Source organism: Drosophila suzukii, chromosome X, assembly GCF_043229965.1.
Source record: "Drosophila suzukii chromosome X, CBGP_Dsuzu_IsoJpt1.0, whole genome shotgun sequence".
Lineage (NCBI taxonomy): Eukaryota > Metazoa > Arthropoda > Insecta > Diptera > Drosophilidae > Drosophila > Drosophila suzukii.
Window position 1 is genome coordinate 4810326 of NC_092084.1, and position 24382 is coordinate 4834707.

Consider the following 24382-nt stretch of genomic DNA (forward strand, 5'->3'; position numbering starts at 1 on the left):
CGATATGAGTGCCAAAATAAATGAGAAAAATCAATTTTAGGAATTTTATAGGGCTATCTACTCTAATGATGTTTTGTTTTTTCTATGATTACGAGCTTCTTTAGATCTAAAAACTTTTTAAATTATTATTATTATTATTCAAGGAATGTCAAACTTTTAACTGATAAAAGTTTTTCTTAGAAATATCAAAACACCAGAAGTTCTGTAACTAATTTAGTTGAAATTCCAACAACATCTTGGTATGTTAGAAATAAGGTTAAGAACTCTATTAAAGTACCATTAAATTTGAGAAGCTAAAATTTCAAATTTAAAATAAAAAGCTTGGCATGTCCTTGTGCTTGCTATTCTTTATAAATTGAATTACTTACATTTTCATTGTCTCGCTGATGGCGAAACCCCCCCCCCCAGTTGTGTGTGTGTCAATGAGATGATTCAATGAAAAACTGTCTACGATTTTCGGGGCGACAAATCCCTTTGAGAAAGCTCCTGCGAAAAGGGGAAACAAACTCGTTACGCATACGCAGCGTGTGCAATTGTATTAAACGATGCGCCATTCACAAATTCGCTGGCCACAAAGAGCGGTTTGGGTTTAGGCCACTCCGGCATGGGATTTGGGCCCTTGTTGGCCAGCCTCGTTAACCGAACTTGTTGCGGGATCCGCATCCGCATCCGCACTGGCACCCGCACCAGCACTAGCATCCGCATCCGCATCCGCACACGCATCCGCACACGCATCCTTGGCATCCTTCGTACGTGTCCTTTTGCTAATCGCTGCGTTTAAGCAACTGCAAGCTGGAGGATGTTGCAGCGGCTGTATTGGCGCGTGACCGGCTTTCCCCACTGATATAAGAGCGCGAAATGGCGAAAATGGCGGAAAACGGTGGAAAACGGCGGAAAACGGCACGGTGTGCGGTCGGCAATCTTTGATTTTCCATTTCCCCGGCAACAGGAAAACGCCAGACAACACGGCGTATACGTGGCATTCCTGTTTGCGCTTCCTTGCTTTTGTTGTCCTTGCGTTTGCCTACAATGGACAATCAAATATGAAAAGGAGGCATACTTTACATATACAATTTAAGATTAAAAAAAATAAGTTTATAAGAAATTGACCTAGAAAACCCTTTATTTATTTAAAATCATATTTTTGAAAATTCCAATTTATCTGAATTCTCTCAATGTTACGATTTTTTCAATAGTTTGTTTATTTTATATTTGAAGAACTAAAAATTCCGAATTTTTCAACATTTAAAAAAAATCTGGTCTATTATTAAATTAAACTAACTAAATTTTTCAGTTTAAACTAATTAATCCGCCAAAAATATATACCTCCAATCCTCGAAATATTTTTAATATTGAATGTATGAACCCATTGTACAAATTGAAAATGTTTTGGAGATTTTTATATGACTTTGTTTCTGATATAAAGAAATTGTTTCCCATTTCTCGTGCTAACATATAAAAATGTGATGTTTCAATTGTTGATCCATTTTTTGTTCTTTGCTTCACTTCACATAAAATATTCAATTTTCATTTCTTGTCGTTTTTATTTATTTTTTGGTTCGTTTTGTGTGCCAGGGGTTCGCATATAAAATTCAATAAAAATACACATAAAATTGAAAAAAGCGAGGGAAAAAAGTAAAGAACAAATGGGAATGGTTGAAAGATGCCGCGGGCTATTTGACAGCGATGAGGGGCAAACACGTATGCATCGCATTTCGGTTGCAGATTGTGTTTTCCCTGGAATGGAAACAACGGGGCTTTGCAAAAACGCTGTGTTAATTAATAGAAATTGCCGTTTGCTATACTTTTTTTTGGAAATCTGCATATATTATGTGGAACTGCATCACGCCCTCTGGCTGGGTAATTTATTCGCCTTTTTCCCTCGCATTTTCACCTTCCATCAATCATGGATCAGTGTGGCAGTTGAGGGGGGTATGTTGATAACATGGCTTTGGAGGCATTTGGCTAAATAAATATTATGATGGAAAATATCAGAGTACCGGCGGTAGTGTGTATACACTCCTACCCGATGGCATTTTAAGTGGAAAACAATGTTGCCGTGCGGCTCTGGATGCATTGTTATCGTGGGACACCGCTGATACGGTTCTATATAGATCCATGGGGATTTCCTCGAGTGCGGCGCTATCAATCAAAAGTTCTGCACCTAATCGCATTGCCTGCGATTGCTTTGGTGCTGGGGGTTAATTTTATAGAGCCATAAAAAAGGTACTTAAAGATCCTTTATTTATATTGCCCATTAAAAATGTAATGATTTAAAAATAAATTCAATTAGGTACCTTTAAGATACAAAAACAACAGATTACTATATTTTGTTAATTTAGTAGAGCCATTTAAATTGGCACTTACAAAGTGCAATGATTGGAATCCAAATTCAATTGTGTATCCTTAAGATACAATAACAACAGACTACTCTATTTTGTTTATCAATTTACCCACAGCATAAAGTCCAACCCAAAATGTGATTAACTAGAATTTGAATACGATGCCAGTCAAAACATGGCAGCCACTTTATCCCCACTTTGTTTTTCCTCTCATCTCAACTTTAACCCATTGTTGGTTTTTTTTGAGTTTGAGACGGGAAAAATGGGCGTGTGTGCACAAGGTTGAAGTGTTGGCATTGCAGGTGGAAAATCAAGGGGCTTTCCGTTTGCGTTCGGGGCAAGAGTTAAGTGATTGCTGCTTCTGTGTTTTAGGCGGCTGAGCTTTTAGCCTGTCAGGGAGTTGAGTCTCCGGCCAATTCGGGTTTTTCTGTTTTTGTTTTTGTTTATCCATTGTTGGTCTTCTGCTTTTTGGGACAAACAGGCAGTCAGACATTTAGGGAACTGACAGTTGTCGGTGGGTAAACATTCGGTGGCCGTACTCCCCGAATTCGGCTGGCTATTTATGTTCTTGTCAAGGCGGCACACATGGCGTATGCTCGATACGTATGCGCAACATTAAAGCCAAGTTATGAGCCTTTAACAGGCCATGGCAACAGCATTAATGGCAACAGCAGTAGCAACAGCAATGGCAAAAGCAACAGCCAAAGGATCGAATCGAAGTGAACGGGGCCAAAGTAACCAAGTCGCCTCGAACGTAGCAACCGTCGTTCGTAATAACTAACGTAGTTTGCCTAAGCAATTTGGCACTTGTGCGCTTTATGGCACCCACTGGTGCACCGAGCACAGTGGGCCGGAATGGCCTGGCAGCAGGCAAAAATGGCAACCAAAAGTCCCATCAATCATGCATCGCCCATCGAGTGGGGATCCAAAGTTGGTCCACCCGAGGTGCTCGCTTGCTAGGCGAACTTTGCATTACTATTTCAGTGTGCTAGACTGACCAAATAAAAAAACCACTCATTAACTTAAAATCAATAAACTTGCTTGTTAGTTGTTCATAACAGTGCGCCTTTTAGATTTAAGAAAAGTTTTGGCCAAGATACAGTAAAAAACACAATGAAAAAAAAAATGTGCAAATGTGCAAAAAATTTTAGTTGTCAAAATAAGTCAGAAAATGGTTGCGATCAATTGTCTAGCTTGTTAGCTGTTCAAAACAGTTCGTCTTTTAGATTTCGGACCATTTTTGACCAAGTTACAGCAAAAAAGGTCTAAGAAAAATATCGGGTTTTCCCAAAAAAACGAAAATCCTTTTTTTTTGCCCAAAAAAAATCAGTATTTTGGGCGAAACAATGAAAGTAATGGTCCAAATATGGAATGTCATACCTTGTTGAACTCGTGATTAAATTTCCAATCAAATGGCATTCACACCTAAAAAATTTTATTTTTGACCAATTTTCGCAAAAATAAATGATACTACCCCTTGTAAAAAAAGTGAAAATTTGAGAAAATTTAAAGTTATCGAAATCAGTCAGAAGATTATTGCGATCAATTATCTAGCTTGTTAGCTGTTCAAAACAGTGCGTCTTTTCGATATCGGGCCATTTTTGACCAAGTTACAGCAAAACAGGTCAAAGAAAAATATCGGGTTTTCCCAAAAAAACTAAGATCCTTTTTTTTCGCCCAAAAAAATCAGTATTTTGGGCGAAACAACGAAAGTAATGGTTCAAATATGGAATGTCATACCTTGTTGAACTCGTGATTAAATTTCCAATCAAATGGCATTCACACCTAAAAAATTTTATTTTTGACCAATTTTCGCAAAAATAGATGATTGTAAAAAAAGTGAAAATTTGAGAAATTTTAAAGTTATCGAAATCAGTCAGAAAATGGTTGCGATCAATTATCTAGCTTGTTAGCAGTTCAAAACAGTGCGTCTTTTCGATATCGGGCCATTTTTGACCAAGTTACAGCAAAACAGGTCAAAGAAAAATATCGGGTTTTCGCAAAAAAAACTAAGATCCTTTTTTTTCGCCCGAAAAAAATCAGTATTTTGGGCGAAACAATGAAAGTAATGGTCCAAATATGGAATGTCATACCTTGTTGAACTCGTAATTAAATTTCCAATCAAATGGCATTCACACCTAAAAAATTTTATTTTTGACCAATTTTCGCAAAAATAGATGATACTACCTCTTGTAAAAAAAGTGAAAATTTGAGAAAATTTAAAGTTATCGAAATCAGTCAGAAGATTATTGCGATCAATTATCTAGCTTGTTAGCTGTTCAAAACAGTGCGTCTTTTCGATATCGGACCATTTTTGACCAAGTTACAGCAAAACAGGTCTAAGAAAAATATCGGGTTTTCGCAAAAAAACTAAGATTCTTTTTTTTCGCCCAAAAAAATCAGTATTTTGGGCGAAACAACGAAAGTAATGGTCCAAATATGGAATGTCATACCTTGTTGAACTCGTGATTAAATTTCCAATCAAATGGCATTCACACCTAAAAATTTTTATTTTTGACCAATTTTCGCAAAAATAGATGATACTACCCCTTGTAAAAAAAGTGAAAATTTGAGAAAATTTAAAGTTATCGAAATCAGGCAGAAAATGGTTGTGAACAATTATTTAGCTTGTTAGCTGTTCAAAACAGTGCGTCTTTTCGATATTGGACCATTTTTGACCAAGTTACTGCAAAACAGGTCTAAGAAAAATATCGGGTTTTCGCAAAAAAACTAAGATTCTTTTTTTTCGCCCAAAAAAATCAGTATTTTGGGCGAAACAACGAAAGTAATGGTCCAAATATGGAATGTCATACCTTGTTGAACTCGTGATTAAATTTCCAATCAAATGGCATTCACACCTAAAAATTTTTATTTTTGACCAATTTTCGATAAAAATAGATGATACTACCCCTTGTAAAAAAAGTGAAAATTTGAGGAAATTTAAAGTTATAGAAATCAGTCTGAAAATGGTTACGATCAATTATCTAGCTTATTAGCTGTTCAAAACAGTGCGTCTTTTCGATATCGGACCATTTTTGACCAAGTTACAGCAAAACAGGTGTAAGAAAAATATCGGGGTTTCGCAAAAAAACTAAGATTCTTTTTTTTCGCCCAAAAAAATCAGTATTTTGGGCGAAACAATAAAAGTAATGGTCCAAAAATAAGGTGTCATACCTTGTTGAACTCGTACTTACACACTTATTAAATGTATGCAATTTTGGTATAATCAAGAGCCTGAGCCCACTTCTGTTAGCATTTATAAATAAATTGATCTAGTAAGTAATATACAAATTTATTTGAACAGCACAATTTAAAATGTAATTAAAATTATTTAATATTAAAAGTTAAATTAATTTATGCAGAAAGATATAGGGTCATTCAAAGTCTTCAAAGTGCACTCCAAATCTTGCACTCCCAACTCACTGTTCATCCGCTAACCAGCAGGTACGGAAGAGACATCTACAACAGGGCCAGGAAACCCCTCAAGGAGGTGGGGTTTCGAAGCGGGATGGAGGAGCAGGAGAAGTAGGAGGAGGAGGAGCTATCCTGGGGAACCAGGACGACATGGCACATGTGCTTAACTGCCAACGTGGGGGTGACGTCTGATATATTTGCATGCAAAAGTGTTGTCACTGTTGTTGCCGCTCCTTCAGGCTCCTTCTGCCAATGATAAATGCAAATAGGTGCAGACATATAGGGGCTGTGTGAGAATCGAAGGATATATATTGGGGAAGGGATGGGCGACATTACGCATACGCCATGTGTTAGATGCAGGAACGCTCGAATCTCGAATCTCGAATCTCGACTGCAATCTGCAATTGATTGAGTGAATCCAGTAATCGGCGGTCCTCAAACGATTGCCAAACATTGTTAAAAGTGTAAACATTTATTTGCCATCCAACTAAATAAGCGACCAAACGAGTCCATTGGGAGAAAGGTGGTTAATTTCCCTCTCGACAGCTGTCAACGCTTTTGGTTCGGTTCGTTTGGGTTTGCAGACAAACAAAAGCCACAAAGCACACAGAAATTTGACAAACTGCAGTGGCTAAAAGCAACTGAAAGCCACAAAAAAACAGGGGGGAAATAAAATAAAGGACCACCCTCTACCCCATTTTATTGTTATTGTTATTTACACTGGAGTCATTGACACGCGCCGCGCTTTTGCCCCTCGTCGTTGTTCTTTTTGTGGTTTCTGACCCAAGAAAACGGGGGAAAATGGCTGGGAAAGTCCGAACTAATAAAGCCAACTATTCGGGGCTTTTATTCGACCATTTGTGTGTGTTAGATGGAGCCACTGCGGTTCTAAAGGGAGCTCGGCACAAAGGGTTATTCAAATTGATGTATAGATTTTTAATAAACTTGCAAAAAGTTTGTAGGCAACCAGAACTTGGAAAATAGGAACTTTAAAAACTATTTAATAGTGGCTTATTGAAATATTGTATTCCTATTCTATAAAACATTTAATAAAAATTATTATTATTTATTATATATAATATTACTTGAAACATACCTCTAATAATTCCTCGATAGAAAAGCAAGCCAATTTGTGCTGTAAACATCTAAATGCTATTTTTCCTTTATTGTTACCACCGGCAACAGATTTTCACGCATGAAAATCCAAATGAAAACGGCGTAAACGAATGATAGATCGACCAACCAAGTGAAAGTCAGGGGGGGGGGGGGGATATCTTTGTGCTATTCGGAAAATTCAGAAGGTAGAAGATGGAAGCAGCTGTAGCTTCAATGTGAGACAAAACAAACGAAAATGCGAGAATATGCCCGGATTTTTGCATATTTTCATCAAAGCAATTTATATGCACATGTGTCCATGTCTTTGGCTCTTTGTCGTCGTGCATAGGGGTCTTAATTGCATGGCCATACCCACACGTCCACACCATCACACACCATCATGCACACACACACACACACACTTGACCTTTGCTCCTTTGCTCGGATGGCATGAATAATTGAAGTAGAACTGAACAACGGAGGTCAAGATAAGGACCCCGAACAGAAGCTAAGTTAATTTAACAATTTTACCCTCCTTGGGAAATCTTCAATTTGTTTCATTGGAATAACTAACTAACTTATATTGAAGTTATACACATTTAAATAAACTTATGATGATTGATTTAAAATTCAAAAGCAAATATAAATCATTTTTATGAAAATGTGAAAATAATAAAAAATTATCTAAATAAAACAAGAAATCCAACAAGGATTTTGGGATGGAACATCATAAAATACTGAATATGTTTAGGTATTTTTTAGACCATTTCTTGTGATCAAAAATACGAAGTCGAATAGCACATCGGTGGTGCTATTGTCTTGCCCCCCATTGTGCGTGTCCGTGGTCCAGTTGAAGACCAAGTTCTTGTGCTCCTGGCTTAACCCTTGTTGGCCAACGCTGCGAGATCTCCTTCTAGGGGGCTTAAGCTCACGACGAGACACTTGGCCACGTTGACAGCTCATAAAATTTGCATATAAACTGCTTAGCCAGATAAGACGGCCGGCTACTGTTTTCTATTTTCTGCTCCTTTTGTTTTCCGCTTCCATTTCAGCTTTTCCGCTTTTCCTTGTCCGGCCTTGACCACGCCCCGCGCCGCCCCCTTTTTTTTGTCAGGCTGCAACTTTGCTAATTAGTCGTAATGCAAATGCATTTTCCACTGCAATTTACTTGAATTAGTTTAGGAAAATTTGCTGCTGCTCTCCAAATAAATTCTAGCTAACATGATTTAGGGTTCGTACTTTGAACTTCAAAGTTGGAACTTAGTATTTTTGTTTAGACAGTATTTTTAGGACTCGTGCTTTGAACTTTAAAGTTCGAACTTAGTATTTCGGTTTAGTTAGTATTTTTAATATAAAACATTTCAACTACCGAATTTAATTTTATTTGTAGTATTTCTTATTATTTATTCCATAACCTTAACAATTTTATTTACTAAAATCAGTTTGTGGTATTTAAGGAATATTGCCCTTGTAATGCTTTATGCGTATCATTCTGAGGGCCAACTTTCTGTATGAATATTCATAGTAATGCAGAGCTGTATTTTCCAACAAAACTTATTCAATATCTATCGTTGAACTTTTTTCACTTATTTCGATTTCACTTTACGTTGTACTTGTTTATTTTTATTTCTTGCTTTTCGAAGGGAAAGCAGGAGCCACTTAAATTTCTTGGCCCGATTTCTGAGTTCATTCAAGTTGCAGATGCATCAGTCGCACTTTCCATCGATGGCTTTTCGTGGGAAAATCGAGTTTTTTTCGTTGGTTACCAAGGACGATGGAGTTTCATAAATCTGGCCACCAGATCGTCCATAAATAGGCGAAAGCTTATTCACACTCGAGTCCCAGTTCTCCACTTAATGTCCTCACAAATTCGATTCGTTTCTGCTGCTCTTTGTGGGATTTCTTATTTCTACCAATTTCGTTTTTCCTTTTTGGCCATCTATCAAAGGGCGCTAACTGGGGGACAGCTGCGACTGCTGTGTTTACTTTTTGCAGTTGTTCTACCAGCCAGCTAACTATTACGACCGGGCTAACAGGGGGGGCGTGGCACTTGGCTTAGTGGGTGGTCTTCGTCGCATATAAAGCGAAAAAGATTTACGAGGCATTGAACTCGCCCGATTCTATTTCTTGCTGCCCCTTGTAAATATCTGTTGCAAGCTTATTTTTTATTTCGCTGCGCGTTTGCTTTTCTAATGGCAACAGTTGAGGACTTGATTTATTTTTGCCCATCAAGAAATCAGTGTTTTTTATACGGTATTACCCATAAAAGTGCTTGTTGTATTGTGAGTTCATATCATTATTATCGGGCGTATAAGCTTAAAACTAAACTAGATTGATATTGTTTTATTTATTGAATTATTTTCTTAAATAGCTTCATCACAGTTTAATTTTTTTTATTAAAGAAAAATAATTAAGGCATTTAAGGCAAATTAAATATTCTATGCAAGGTTTCAAAGGTCTATACTTTTCAACAATCAATTTAAAAATACGCAATACTTGTTAGATTTCTTGTAGTTATTACATTTATTACAATACCGAATTGAAGCGTTTGTTTTGACCGCAGAAATCTAGAGAACATCTCCACCGCCACCAAATTGAACACTTTCAGCTTTCAGCTCTCAGCTAGCTGAACCCAAATAAAATGTGTAGATACAAATTGAAACATAAAAATAAACGGCGAACCGGGAGGGGAGAAGCATTCAATTCCCTTTTTACGGCTGTTACCCGATGCCAACTTTGCTCGCCAAATAGTTTGGCTGAACTTTGGGCATCGTTCTCGGCGGGAAAAGCATGAAAATAAAAAGGGAAAATGCGGGAAAAACCCCGGCTGAGAGACTGTGGGGCCATTGTCAATGCCAAGGCAAAAGAAATAATGACAAATGCGAGTTTTATTTTAATGTGTGTAACATTCGGGGCGTCATGCTGATCGTCATCATCGTGACGATTATGTGATGATGAGCTGCGTCCATTGACCGTATTTCGAGTCTGGCACAACATTGCCCATACGACATGTTGCACGGCCGGCAAAAAAAATATGCAAATTAATGATTATGAGCACTTGGCGGGCTCTCAATGAAAATTTATAGATGCTTGAATGGGCATCAATTTCCACATAGGCATATATACATTCGTTTAGATACTAGATGTGGCAAACTTCTGGCCTGATTTATGCTTGTTTAATGCCTTTTTTGTTGGTCTTTATCTGCTCTTTGGGAAATTGAAAATGCTGCACTGAAAAGTTGCAAGGTTGCAAGTGCCTGGGGCAACTTTTCCTAATTAAAAGACTCCGAGTTGACAAAGTGCATCTGTGTTGGCCATATTTATCTTGCAGGAAACTTTGATTGGCCTGGGATCGAGTGTGGGGCTTACATATCGTTAAAAATTAATATCATTCTGGGAACGAAATGAAAACTGTTATTTGCTTACCCATGCTGAAGTCATTTGAAGTTGCCTTAATAAATCATTGGGTGCATCTAAACACTCGAGAAAAACAGAGAGGTAAGACCTAATACTGATTGTATTGAGGAGTCTAGAATTTGGTATTATTTGTAAACCATTTAATTTTAATGTAATACTTTGCAAAGTATTAGAATTAATAAAACAATATCTTCTATGACAATTTTTTTTGTGTTTAAGAAAATAATTTCCTTAGAAACGTAATTTATGCACCTTTAAAACATCAATAAATATCAATATGTAAGACTTTAATGAGACAAAAATTTATTGTTAATTTTAAAAAATGAAAAAGCATTGAAATCACAGCTGAAAAGGCAATCTGCTGACCCTTTGACCGTTTGACCTTTTCCATTTGGACAGTTTGTAATCGCTTTGCCGACCACCGGCTACATGCCCATAGTTAAATTGTTTTAATGACGCCTGGGGTCTATTAAATGGCCGAAATGCCCATGTGTGTTAAAACGGACATTAATTATCGCGGCTGTGTGCGGGGAAATTGCAGTGAGATTTGTGAGAACTTGTTGCCTTTAATCTTCGCACGCCCAATAAATTGGCAAGAAAATCGCCCGTTTTTTCCACTTTTCTCAGCGAGAATCGTTCGCCGAAAGGCGAAATCTGAAAGGCCGTAAATGTGAAAAACGCTTCAGTGACAAAAATCCAATTAAATATTAGGCAAACACAAATTTTCGTCTGCAATTGATTAATATACCCAAAAACATTTTTGTACTCAGCCAGGTACATATTACAAAATAAACGACAATTCTCTCTTGGAGAAATGTCTGTATTGCACAAATGAAATTCGAAAATAAAACAAGCTGGGAAATTCGGAAATTCTGGTCGCAAAACCCGCCGCCAGGTGTTTGAAATGGTGACGTGATTAGATCCGAGAGATACAAAACAAAGATAGATAAACACGAAATGCGAAACAGTTTGTACGATCCTATATTATGGCTCTCAAAAGATCACATCCGAGGGGAACGAAGATGTTTATTTTTAGGCAAAACAATGCAGACAGATCGCTTCGATTGCGGCTAGATGATGGATGATGGATGGATTGGTGGATGGGTGGATGGGTGGGGGAACCGCCTGCCAAGACGATGATGAAAATGGGGAAAATTGGAAAAATATAGGGGGAAAATCGCAGTGAGGGCGGCGGAAAATCTGTGACGTCTGGTGAGCGGCATTAATTGTTATTGGATCAATAATACGGAATAACAAAATCGCATTGCGGGAATGTTTTCATTCGGTGGGAACAAATTGCGGATTTATGGCCAAATCAAAATAGAAAATCAAACCAGTGCAATTATTTTCTCAAAAATATAGTTACTCTGCTCTGAAAATATCACTGATTTTATCATTATTTATTTTTTACACAACATATTTGATTTTATTATAAAATAAAAAAAAATCGCTAGCACTGAGAAATTCAATTAATAACATCTGAGAAATAAATTTGGCCCTCAATTGCCCATAAAAAAATGATAAATTATATAGCATTGCGGGGAATTTTCTTGTGGGTCGAAAGAAATCGCTGAATAATTGCCAAATCGCGCAAGCAGAAATATTTTCCCCCAAGATGTATTGTAATTGGGGCTTTCAAAATACACACAATATGTGCCGAATAATATTTATAATTTATTTTCCGCTTGCCCTCCCCTTGATTTGTCAATATTTATCAAGCATTTTGCCATTCGAATGCATTGCCCCAAAAATATATTCCAGTTTACCTGAGGTAAATTGAAAAGCTAATCCCTGTCATCAGCAAAAACTGGTAAACAAAAGAAAATCTAGTCCAATTAGCTGGCAATCTCGGGGAGTGTTTATTATTATTTAAAGTGTCGTGTCTCATTGTTGGCTGCTCAAACAGAGGGAAAGTTGCCATTTGGCATTGCCCCCGGCAAATAGAATTAGGAGCCAAGACAGGGCTTACTATATACACTGTGCCCCGAGTTTCCCAGACTCATTGTTGCCCCCCAAAGCTCCCCTTGTTTTGTTTTCCGTCTGCGGCGGACCGGGAAAAAGGGGAAAGTATGGCGATGGAAAAGGCATTGAAAGCCACGAGCTTACTTGTTAATCACAACATCCAAAGCCAAACAGACAAAGTGCAATAACTGCAAATGGGGTAGAGGATGGCCTGAAATGCTACACTGGAAACAAAGCTGGTAGCATAAAATATTTCAAAAATGTTGGTCAGATCTACTACATATATGTTTCGAGATTAATAGCTGATTATCATATTCCTTTATAAATAAAATTCCTACTGATCATGTAACTTGATCTCCAGATCCCTAGACCTTTGATTACTATTTAAACATTAACAATATTTTTTTCCAGTGCCATAGTTCGATTGATTGGTGGCCAGGGGGGAGCACAACAATGCTTGTTACAAATATTTGCATCATCAATTTTGCTGCGTCGTCAATAAACAGAAAAGCACGACCATAGATGAGGGAGAAAGTTGAAAAGCAGAAGAAGAAGAAGCCGCAGAAGGGGGCGCAGTGAAAGGCGGGGGGGGGCGTGGCCGAGACGGCGTTGACGACGACGCTAAAAATAACAAAGTGCAGCACTTGAGCCGCAAATATGACAGCCAGGATAACAGCGGCGACAGCCGCCTCGGTGGCAAGGATAAGGATAAGGATACCGCCGAGCAGGGCCAAGAGCAACAATAATCCTATACGAATACCATATATACTATATACGGCGGGTGGAGAATGGCGCTAAGTTGACGCTGACGAATGCGACATCGCCAAAAGTGAACCGCAAATACTTCAGAATGCATTAGGGTTGCCACGCACTCAAATGGCGGAATTCAAAGGGCTTTCTGCTGGCGACAGGGTTGTCGTGCTTAGTAGTGAATCATTTGACAGTTCTATGATCTTCGTTTTACCCAATCATTTACATAATTTACATTAAAGAAATAACAGAGCTTGCTCTAGGGTTGCCATGTTAGTGTATGAAGCACCCTGCATTTTATAAGCACTTATCGTATGATTTTTAAATTATTTACATGTTTAAGCATATTTCTGTAATGCTTTTTGCCACACTTCTCGCAGCATCCTAATTTCTTTGAGCTTTCCACTTTTCCGCGTGACCATCCTAATTATCCTTCCGTCGCTTAGCACCCACACAGCTCTCACATTTATCTTTGACTGCAAAAATGTCAACTTGTGCGAAATATTCGCCCGAGGATGCCGCTGCCTTGGGGCGATTTGCAACGCCAGCCATGGCCAGATCTTCTTGGTCAGCATTTAGTGAAAATGGAAAGTGGGAAATGGAAAATGGGAAATGCAGCGACCATATTCCCGTGTCATTAAAAAGTTGCTGACTTGATGATGCCGCACGTTGCCTTGGCGCGACTAATTAAAAGCTTGCGGTTTGAGTGCGTTTCGGCTGCGTTTTTTATCGCCTCAATATCCCACCCCCTCACAACTTTTTGTTGTTGTTGCTTAAGCGTAATGTTCGGTGTGTTAATTAAATTAAAAATATATAGAATGCAAACAAACCGGCCGTTCCCTTGCCGCCCACTGCAAATAACAAATTAAAATGACATTACTTGGGGCTACCGAGCGAATGGAGTTGGGCGGCGTAATTAATTTTTAATGAATATGTATTGGAAATGCATTGAAAGCTCCATTCCCCCGCAGTGCCTGCCGGCTTTATGTTATGTTAATTATTTTCCTGCTGCTTTTTTCACGTTAGTTAGCTGTTGGCTGTTGCCTGTGCGTTTTAAAATCCCCTGCCTGGTGGCCTAAAAGTAGGCAGCACCCTGAGTGCCAGCGTTTTCGAGAGTGTTGCACTTGAGAGCCGAAAGGCGGCGGCACACGGGAGCCAGAAAGCCGAGCATTTGTCGAGCGATGCCCTTTATAGGGTTTTTATAAAACATATATGGAGCTTTTGCAGAAACCCTTGAAATTCGAACAAAACGTAAAGATTTGCTTTCAAAATTGCAAATAAAAATATTGAAGATAACTTAATTTGGTAATTTATTAACTGTAAAAATACGAATATATTAAAATATAGTTTTAACTTTTATGGGAAATCTAATTTAGATTATCTTAACTCAATAAAACTAGTTAAAGAAATTCATCTGATCAGTTTTTATTTGTATTTTTTTTCGATATTAGAAAAGTTTAAGCCTTAGCATGAGGAATGAAACTTTTCGTAAGGTTCTTACAGTTTTTAAAATCTTATAGAAAATATCTGAGAAAGAGTTTTCAAGCCATAGAATAACGATTGGTACATTTCTGTTTTCAAGGTACTAACAAATATCTGAGATAGGGTGTTCACGATTTCACTTGTTCTTCCAATTTTAATAATCTTATAAAATATATCTGAGAAAGGGTATTCAAGGCACAGAATAACGAAAGGTACATTTTACCCGTGGTTCTGTCTGTTTAAATATACTGAAAAATACCTGAGAAAGGGTATTCACGACTTCACTTGTCCCCTGAGTTTTTCCGAACCCTCTTTAGCCGCTGTTGTTGCCTCCATTCAAATGCGTTGTTGCTACCATTTTGTTTGCACTGTTCTTGGCATTGTTTTCCTTTGGCCGGATTGTAGTTGCCACTGTGCGGAGAGGGGGAGCGATGGCCATGGCTATATGGCTATATGGCTATATGGCTATGTGGCTATATGGCTGATGCCTGGCATTATGGGTCGGCTCAGAGCCTGAGCTCTGCGGGTCTCAGCTGAGAGTAGCTTGCCATTGCGTGGCACCAGCCAGCATTTGCAAGTCAAATGAAATTATTTATTTTGCATGCCAGGAGCCCCCCCCTCCTGGATCTGAATCCTGGGGTGGACTCTGCTCGCCCACTTTGACGAGGGAAGCCCGGGGAGCACACCGAAAAGTGAATAAAAATAAAAGGAAAATAATGTTATACAACATGCATTTATTATAAATATTTAAGAAATATTCTGGCTACTTCAGAGTGTCTGCCAAAGGGGACGAGACTCTAAAATTGAAATGAAAATTCTTGGCTAATTAGTGAACATTGGAGCGAGAGAGAGAGCTTTTCCTGCACATTTGCCTGCATTTAGTAAATGTGTGTGCGCCTTGGCATTTCCGTTAGACGTTTTCCATTTCCGTTTGCACAGATTCTTTAATTTTCCTCTTCATTTAATTACACAAGAAAGGAAAGGATATGAAAAGGGGTGAGTGAAGTAGTGGAAGAAATTATCTTGGCAGCAAATGAAAATTATTACTTTCGAATAGAGGCTTGAATAGAGGGTGGCAGGTGAAGAAAATAACATAGAATGATTTAAATTTAAAGCAGCCCAACCTTAAATATCAAATGAAATAAAATTAGAAACTTGAGAAACCCGAAAAGGGGTGTAAATCTCTTCTCTTATTCGACTGAATTTGGCGAGTGCCTCGCCTTTTCCCCAACGGAATTTTCGAATGTAATTCCCGCTAAGCATCCACATAAATTTAAGAACAAATCTCTGCCCACCGACAGCTTTTGGCCATCAAGAACCGATTACTTTCCAGGAACCGCTTGCAAAGCGTTAACCGAAAACAAAATCCGGCCAGCACACACACAGACGCACTCACACCTGCCACACACACACACACACACACACGCGCATCTGAGGAGAGGATGAAATCCCTTCAGCTGAGAAGTATGCAACATTTGGGTTTTATTTTTCATTATTCCTGTGCTGTCCGCCATGTTGCTTATTTAATAATTCACACAGCTGGCAGCGGAAAAGGGATGTGTACACAGTGAGAAGATAGATGATAATTAACAAAAATTCAAGAAAAAATATAACATAATCCTAGTTGGAATAATAAGTACCAGAGTATCGAAAAGATAACCAAAAAGTAACAATTTTTGGCCTTTAAATTTTAATTTCAAAACTCAGAACATAACTATTGTAATTCTTATATATTTTAGAACCGGAAATTAACAATCTTAAGCTTCGCTTTTCTCCCTCTGCACACTGTGAGGTAGCATGGCTTACGTGTGTTTATGCTTGATTATAACGTTTATGGCGATTACTCATACGCCCCGTGTGCCACGAGCCACTGACAATGATGATGGGGCGACACTCGAGTCAAAAACGTTGCTAATTAAGTGTTAAATCATGCCGAAAATATGCCCATTCAGCTGCCAGCTCATGTGTGTTTTGTTGGCTGTACTCCTGCGTATATATATATATATACCATATAGGCAAGAAGGTGTAAGTGCGTTCCATCCGCCTTGACAGCCACGCCCCAAAGAACACGCACTCGTTTTGCACAAATGAACGCAAATTCACAGACACATGCCTTCACGTCACTTCGCTTCACCGGAAATTCGCCAACTCATGTCCTTCACCTTTTGGCTGAGGAACGGACCTCGAAATGGGAAAAAAAAGGGGTCAGGATGCGCGAATGCGAATCCCCAAGTGATTTGTGCGTGGGTCCCTGGCTAAGTCCATAAATCATTTCTAATAGAATGCTTGCCATTAAGCCGAACATATTTTTAGAGGCTAGTTTACATACAGTCAATTTGACGCGATGAAACGTAGATAATTTAATGGTCTTCATTTTCGTAAAAAGGTTAGGATCTACATTTAACAAATAAGTTATCATGGACTTGAGAAAAAATGTACCATATAATGATAGAATGAGAGAAGCATTTTATAGGGTTTTATTTTCTTTATTTCTTCTATACTAAGTACATAGTTCATTTCAGCATTACGATCTAAAACCAAAAGGTTTATCAGGGAGAGAATAGAAGAACACATTTTTTTTAGGGATTTTTAAATGCTCTTCTATTTTCCTTTTATTAAGTACATAGTTTTTTTTCCCACTTACCGATAGTATTTTACTTTACTTTCCTTACTTACTTTCTCTTCCAGTTTTCACACAGCCAAAGGGTGGCGAAATATTGTCACCATTAAAGCCACTTAAATGTACTTTGGTAAAATAACTTCTGGTGTCCCCCATTTTTTCTACACACTTTTATGGGCAATTTGAAGCACGTTTCACGTGTTCAGCCTTCAAGGGACAAAAACAACGGCGCAGAATAATGTGTTGCCTACTTTTTCGGGGGCTTCCCCTCATTAACCTCTGCGCTGGGCTCCACATAATAATATGGGATGTTGTGCGTACTTAAGTGAAATCTCCTTAATATGTTAACAACTCATTGGGGGATTTCTTGCGGCTCGACCCCAGACAATTGGCCCACTGTGATGGACGCTTTTTGGCCACATCATTTTTGCCAGGGAATTGCCGAAAAGATGGTCGCAAAAACTATGACCAAAAGTCTAAGATTTTGCCTTGTCACTTTCTGCTCGGCTTGCTGAATTATTTATGGAGATGAAGGTGAAGATTCCATGCAAACGAAAGACGAGAAAAAAATAATGCAAAATAAAATAACAAGCTGGCAAAAACAAAAGACAATTTCGCCTGCTGTGTCAAGTGGCAAAATCTGCGCTGTAATGTGCCTACATATATAATTTTCTATTTGTGCGTATGTTTGTGCTCACATTTAGCCGGAAATTTTCCTTCTCGCTTCCTTTTTCCCGGGCACTTAATGCTCCAATGAATTTTGCGTAAGCATTTTCGCTCTACAATGATCGAGGGGTATTATGAATATGTTGTGATGGATGAGCTAATGTCAAGTATTAAAAGGAAAATAGAGTAGTTCTTAATTAGAGATGTAGGATATTCGCCAAGGCTTATGGTTAACACAAGTATTATTTTTTACAATTCTGATACATTCATTTTTGCTGATTGTTAAATGGATTCCAAATATTTTTATACATCAAAAGGAAGTCATCTTGATAATTAATTTAACAATTCAGTGTTGTTCATAATGTTTGGCTTCTTTAAAAAACAAAAATAACTTTATGGATATTATAATATTTTTATAAACTAAAAATAATCCTTAGCTGCTCAAAAAAAACTATTAAATTAAAATCCTTTTAATAATTATTTTGAATATCGATTGATTGTATTTTTGCTAGGTCAAACAGGTCCTTATAAATATTACAATCCCTTATGGATGTTAAAATAATTGTTATAAACGGAAAATAATTTTTAGCTGCTTGATTGAAGTACTAAAATCAAGGTGAGTGTAGTAGAACTGTTTGGTTTTGTGAGCCTCGCTGATTTCACCTTTATCTCCGACTTCTTTTATTTATAAAAATATATATATCCCGAGTAGGCGCCCTAAACTATGCAGCACTGCAAATGATATAAAAGTGGGCGGCCCAGACAGCCGGGGGGGCGTGGCAGGCTTACTGGGGGCATGACGGAGGAAACGGACCGAGACCGAACGGAGACTTTATTAAAATTTTCGGTAGTCGTTTGTCTGTGTCTTGTTGTCTGCCGCTGAGCTGAGCCAAGTTGAGTTTATTAAAAGCCCTAAAGTACGCTACACTCTTTGCTTTCGGCTTTGATTTGATGTTAATGCAAATGGCCCCGCCCCCCTTTCGCTTGGCAGCCTCAAATTGCCGCACTGTTTAATTTTTAATGAAGCAACCAAAACAGATTTACTGCCAAGGCAGCGGAAGGCAGTGGGCCTCCTATTCCCCCGCCCAATTTACCATCCAGATTTCCCATCTCATTCCCATTTCCCTGCCCATCATCATTACCATCGAGGCGGGGGAAAATGAGCAAAGGGAAACGCTTACAACCAGCTGATATCTGATTAATCATCAATGATTGAAAATGGGATCTCTGTGGCAGAGTGAGCACACAAGAAGCACTCGGCGCCTTCCGGAAATCTGGGGCACGTTTCTGATTATTTCCAAACCATCAGCCCCGCATCCAAACTTCTCACTTCCTCTATTCCGATGGAGCACACACGTGTCAAGTGCCTGGGATTCCCCGAAACCCGAAAGCCCCCTCCCTTTTTAGCTGGAATTTCAAGTCCACAAATTGGGGGGGGGGGGGGTCAGAAAGCGCATTCAGCCGTGGCAAATACCCCAAGGTAAGGCCCTCAACCGTTTTCGGTTAGGGTGCAATTGCGGAAAACACTTGCAATTAATGCTGTGCAGCATTCGCAAGACCTTCGCTTTTTGGCCGGCAATTAGTTGCGACTTAGCCGACACTTGAATTTTCAGTTGGCTCTTACTTGAGTGGAAACTGTGCTGCGTAGATTTTGTAATCCATCGCAAGAGGCTTGAGGATTATTTGGAGCTCCTCTGTAAACCGTAAGAGATTGCTATTCTGAGAATTCAGTTATCTGCGGTATATTCATGTTTTTAAAAATAAATGTGGCAATATAAATATGTGGATAGTAAAATAATATTTTATAGGACGGTTTAAGTAAGTCACAGATACAATTTTGGTACAATTACAGAGAAATAGAGATATTTATTTTATTTTAGGTGCTTAAAAGTATGCAGTTTTTCAGGAAAACGTATATGCTTTGTTCACTGCATACTTTTAGGCACCAGAAAATGTCGTTAAAAAGAGATTTCAAAACATTTTCAACAGAATATTTTTTAAATATTTAAATTAAGCCAGCCAAGAACGTTGTTAATTTTATAACACCCAACTTATTCAACTTTTCCCCCTCTGGGTTAAGGTAGCGAAGTTCCATTGTACCCGAAGCCGAAGTCCTGGATCGACCAATTAGGAAAGTTGCTTAGCTCTAAAAATATTCAAACACGTGTTCCTGATAAATTAAGTGGACTCTCTCTGTGGCTTGAGCCATCATTTATTCAGGAGTAACTCTACTCGCCCCTCTTCCTGTGGGCAAAATGTGAGGAAATGGGCCAAGATGAAGATGAATGCAGTCCATGGGTTTGCCATGGCAATCCCGGTCTCATATATCAAGGCGGGCTGGGTTCTCTGTCTTCAGGTGAACGCACGGGCTAAGAAGTCACGTTTCGATCGAATATATGACGCCGCCAGAAAGTTGAAAACTCATTTTAACCATCGCTCTTCATCTTTTCACCCCCAACTCCGTGGAGTTGAAAGACAGGAAGGGGAAAAGGGTTTTCATTCTCCCCATTTTCCCCAGTTTCAATGGAAATTCCCAATGTGATGGCCGTGAACGTGGTGGCTTAGATTGTTCGCCGAAAGTTTGTCGTTAACACCGAAGTTACTACCGGTAGTCAAACGCATATCTCGGTAATGCTCAGATGAATGCCAAATTTGATTTTCATCTGGCCACCAAAGTGGAAGTTGCCCAGCAAAATGGCTTAGAGAAATTTTAAAGGCTTGGGGCTATTAATTTGATGTGAAATTTAAAAGGTGTGGAAGCGAGTGGGATTTAAATATGCTTTGGTGCATTCAACTTGGGCTTTAAATGGAACTTTATGGTCTGTTTAGAGACCCAGTAGTTTAGGTTGTGCGGTTTTAAAAACTCTTACATTTTATCTAAATTTTAAAAAGGGTTAAGTTGGTTTTTCCAAGTCTTAGGTCTCAAAAGTATGCAACACTATATTTGTTTTTTGTTTACTGCATACTTTTAAGCATCTTTTAAAGTGATTTCAAAACGCTACTGATTTTTGTTTGATTTTTTACTTCTCAACGAATTGGAGTGGGATATTTAGTCCAGAGAGAAGCTTAGTTACCAGCACCATTTTTCGATTAAACCGTTCGATGTCTACTAATTGAGTGAGTTGAAAGTTCATCTGCTCGGAGTTCATTTGCCGCCGAAGGACTCGGTCGAAAGGGGTCAAGAGTGACATGTTGAGGTGGCGTGAGGAGCCCGTTGTCCATTCTGACCCGATAAGCGATTTCCAGAGGAGCATTTGTCTTCGGTTTTGTGCTCAGCTGATCCCTGGGACTCCTTGAAATGTCTGCTGGCATCCTCGCAAGTTGACAGACAGTTTAAAGTTTTAGTTTCATTGTTATTCGTGTCTGCTCCGTTTTTCTGCCCGAGAAGAGAGGGCCATGAAAAATACTTAACGATGGTATAAGGGACACTACCAAATATTCAAAGAACTTTGTTACTCGGCATTGTTCTTCTGTTTTTATTTGGGGGCTAAATACATATCCACGGAGTAGGAGACTTCGTTTATTCAGTTCATCCTTCAGTTTTTATTTCGGGTCTAAGATCACGTTAGGTGTTTTGTCTTTCTGTTTACGGCTTTTAAATGAGAGCAGCTGAAAAACTCTTTGAATACCCTGTGCCAACTGGCCTTAAATGCCGACAAATTCCCCAGCTAGGTTGGCCAAACTTCCCGGGCAAACTCTCGCAAGTTCAAGGTAAATAAAAAGTACTTTAATGCGCTGCCAAGCACCCTTGAACAACGCCAAAAGTTACATTTATAAGGGAGTATCCTATGTTCCACACACTCGACGAGAGTTTTTACAATTTGTTTGTTTTTTTGGCCCTGTTTTTTGCTAATGGCTTCATGCTAAAATGGTAAAGTGGGATGACGGAGTGCACCAAATTGCAAAAGATCCGCGGGCATAATGTTAGCACTGAGGAAAAATGGGGCTAGGTCTTAACAATTGAAAGGAAATTATTTAAACTTTATAATGATTTAGTATTATTACTTAATTTGCAAGAAAAAAACCTTACATAAAAAAATAGTTTAAATTGAAGCATTCAATCTCCATTTCTAGACCGTTTTAAAGCTTTAAAAACATGTAAGGACTATAGAAAAGTGGTTTATCCAGAAGGCTTTTCTAGAAAATTGCTTGGGGTTTCCCCATTTTCCGCTCGGTGCCGGAATCCATGACGTTGTAAGCTCGTGTTGTGTGCATAAAAATGCTACCACTTTGTCTTATTCCTCGCAATTTAGAAGTCATTCACTTTAGTTTGCCACTGCCTCAGTTTGCGGGCGAGTCAAATGAGCAACGAACTCGCACGGAGGCAATCAATGCCAGAAACGGGGATTTCTAGGAGGAAATTCCAGGGGCCCAGGGTTGGGTGGGTGAAAGTGGGGAAAGTACAGCGGTTCGTTGTCTATTTTATTGTATTTTAATTTATGTTATTTACGCCAGCCGCAGTCGCTGAACTTCCATCGCTTGTCTGCGGTTGCCCCGTCTCTTTCGCCCCAGCCATGCCGTCTCTTTCTCACCCAGTGTTGCCGTCTCTTTCGCTTGTTTTGTCTGCAACGCATCACGGTTGCCGTTAGTGTCCCCAAAGGGATTTGTACTTTAATTTCCTTCGCTAATACCAAATGCTGCCTGCCACCCACATCTGTTGTGCCATTTCCCCATTGTCACCAAAAAAGAAGTAAGATGTGTGTAAAAGTCAGGTTGCTCGATCTTCGGGTATGTGTGTCTTATGAATTATGAAATAAAGCAGGTGAGCAACCGGTATTTCCCTCTAGTTACATGTTGCAACTAATTTACTAATGGAATATTGTAATATAAGTATACTAAACTTATCAGCAAAATGTAGGCATACAAAAAATGATATAGATGAAGTTGGGAACTTTAAAGGAAATTTTAAGAGAGATATTTCCTGATAGTTCGGTTGTTAAAGGACAGTTTCCCTTTAAGTTAGTTTTGAATATTGATTTATTTAGTGATGCTATAATATTTAATTTTCTCTGTTATACTCCTTGGCATGTCCTGAATTCAGTGCAAAGCACTCCTTTTCTCGGCCGAAGGAAATAAAACGCATCTCAAATAGCTGAAAAGAGCTTATTTGGTTCATCCTCATTGTGGGCGTGTGTGTGTGTGGGTGATGTTTGAGCCTGTGTTTGTGTAAGTGTGGCTGTGTGTGTGTTGCTGAGTGAGTGTGTGTTTTTCGTCCTTTATTTGCTTTAACTAGGACCCTTCTGGATGCATTGTCGCCTCGTGCACAATCACATCTGACTTGGTTCCCTTCGTTTTTCTTGCTTTTTTTTTCGATAACAATTGGGGCCGACGCAATAGTGTTTACATAATATTTTATACAAAGTAATACAATTTTCATGTTTGAATGTCAATCGATTGGAAATTAAACAACGAGCTCAACGAGATATGACATTCCTCATTCTGACTTTTATTTTTATTTTGGCAGCCAGAAAACTGAGTTTTTATGGCAAAAAATAGGGTTAAAATTTTTGTGAAAACTGCGACATTCAGATTTTTGTCAAAAATGCGATTTTTTTTTTCGGTTTTTCAATCGTAGTTTAGCCAAATCAAGGCGTACACCAAAAAAACCAACTGTTCTGAACAGCTTGCTACATATGCTAACGATCGGCATCACTTTAAGAAACATTTATTTTTTGACCCATTTTCGCATTTTTTATAAGGTTATTTTACATCGGTTATTTTTGGGATTCAGATTTTGTTAAAAAATACCCATTTTTTAGTGGTTTTTCAGTCGTAGTTTAGCCAAATCAAGGCCTACAGCTAAACGACCGACTGTTTTGAGCAGCTTGCTTCAATTGCTATCGATCCCCATCACTTTAAGGAACATTTATTTTTTGACCCATTTTCGCATTTTTTATAAGGGGGTACATCGGTTATTTTTGGGATTCAGATTTTGGTTAAAAATACTCATTTTTTAGTGGTTTTTCAGTCGTAGGTTAGCCAAATCAAGGCTTACAGCTAAACGACCGACTGTTTTGAGCAGCTTGCTTCAATTGCTATCGATCCCCATCACTTTAAGGAACATTTATTTTTTGACCCATTTTCGCATTTTTTATAAGGGGGTACATCGGTTATTTTTGGGATTCAGATTTTGTTAAAAAATACCCATTTTTTAGTGGTTTTTCAGTCGTAGTTTAGCCAAATCAAGGCCTACAGCTAAACGACCTACTGTTTTGAGCAGCTTGCTTCAATTGCTATCGATCCCCATCACTTTAAGGAACATTTATTTTTTGACCCATTTTCGCATTTTTTATAAGGGGGTACATCGGTTATTTTTGGGATTCAGATTTTGGTCAAAAATACCCATTTTTTAGTGGTTTTCAAGTCGTAGTTTAGCCAAATCAAGGCCTACAGCTAAACGACCGATTGTTTTGAGCAGCTTGCTTCAATTGCTATCGATCCCCATCACTTTAAGGAACAATTAATTTTTGACCCATTTTCGCATTTTTTATAAGGGGGTACATCGGTTATTTTTGGGATTCAGATTTTGTTAAAAAATACCCATTTTTTAGTGGTTTTTCAGTCGTAGTTTAGCCAAATCAAGGCCTACAGCTAAACGACCGACTGTTTTGAGCAGCTTGCTTCAATTGCTATC

At 38.5% G+C, this 24382-nt stretch overlaps 1 protein-coding gene across 15 annotated transcripts in view; it reads left to right on the forward strand.

The window, feature by feature from the left end:
- The window catches only part of LOC108014920 (retinal degeneration A), a 115263-nt gene that overhangs the window by 808 nt on the left and 90073 nt on the right, over positions 1-24382 (forward strand). The gene's annotated exons all lie outside the window — the stretch shown is intronic.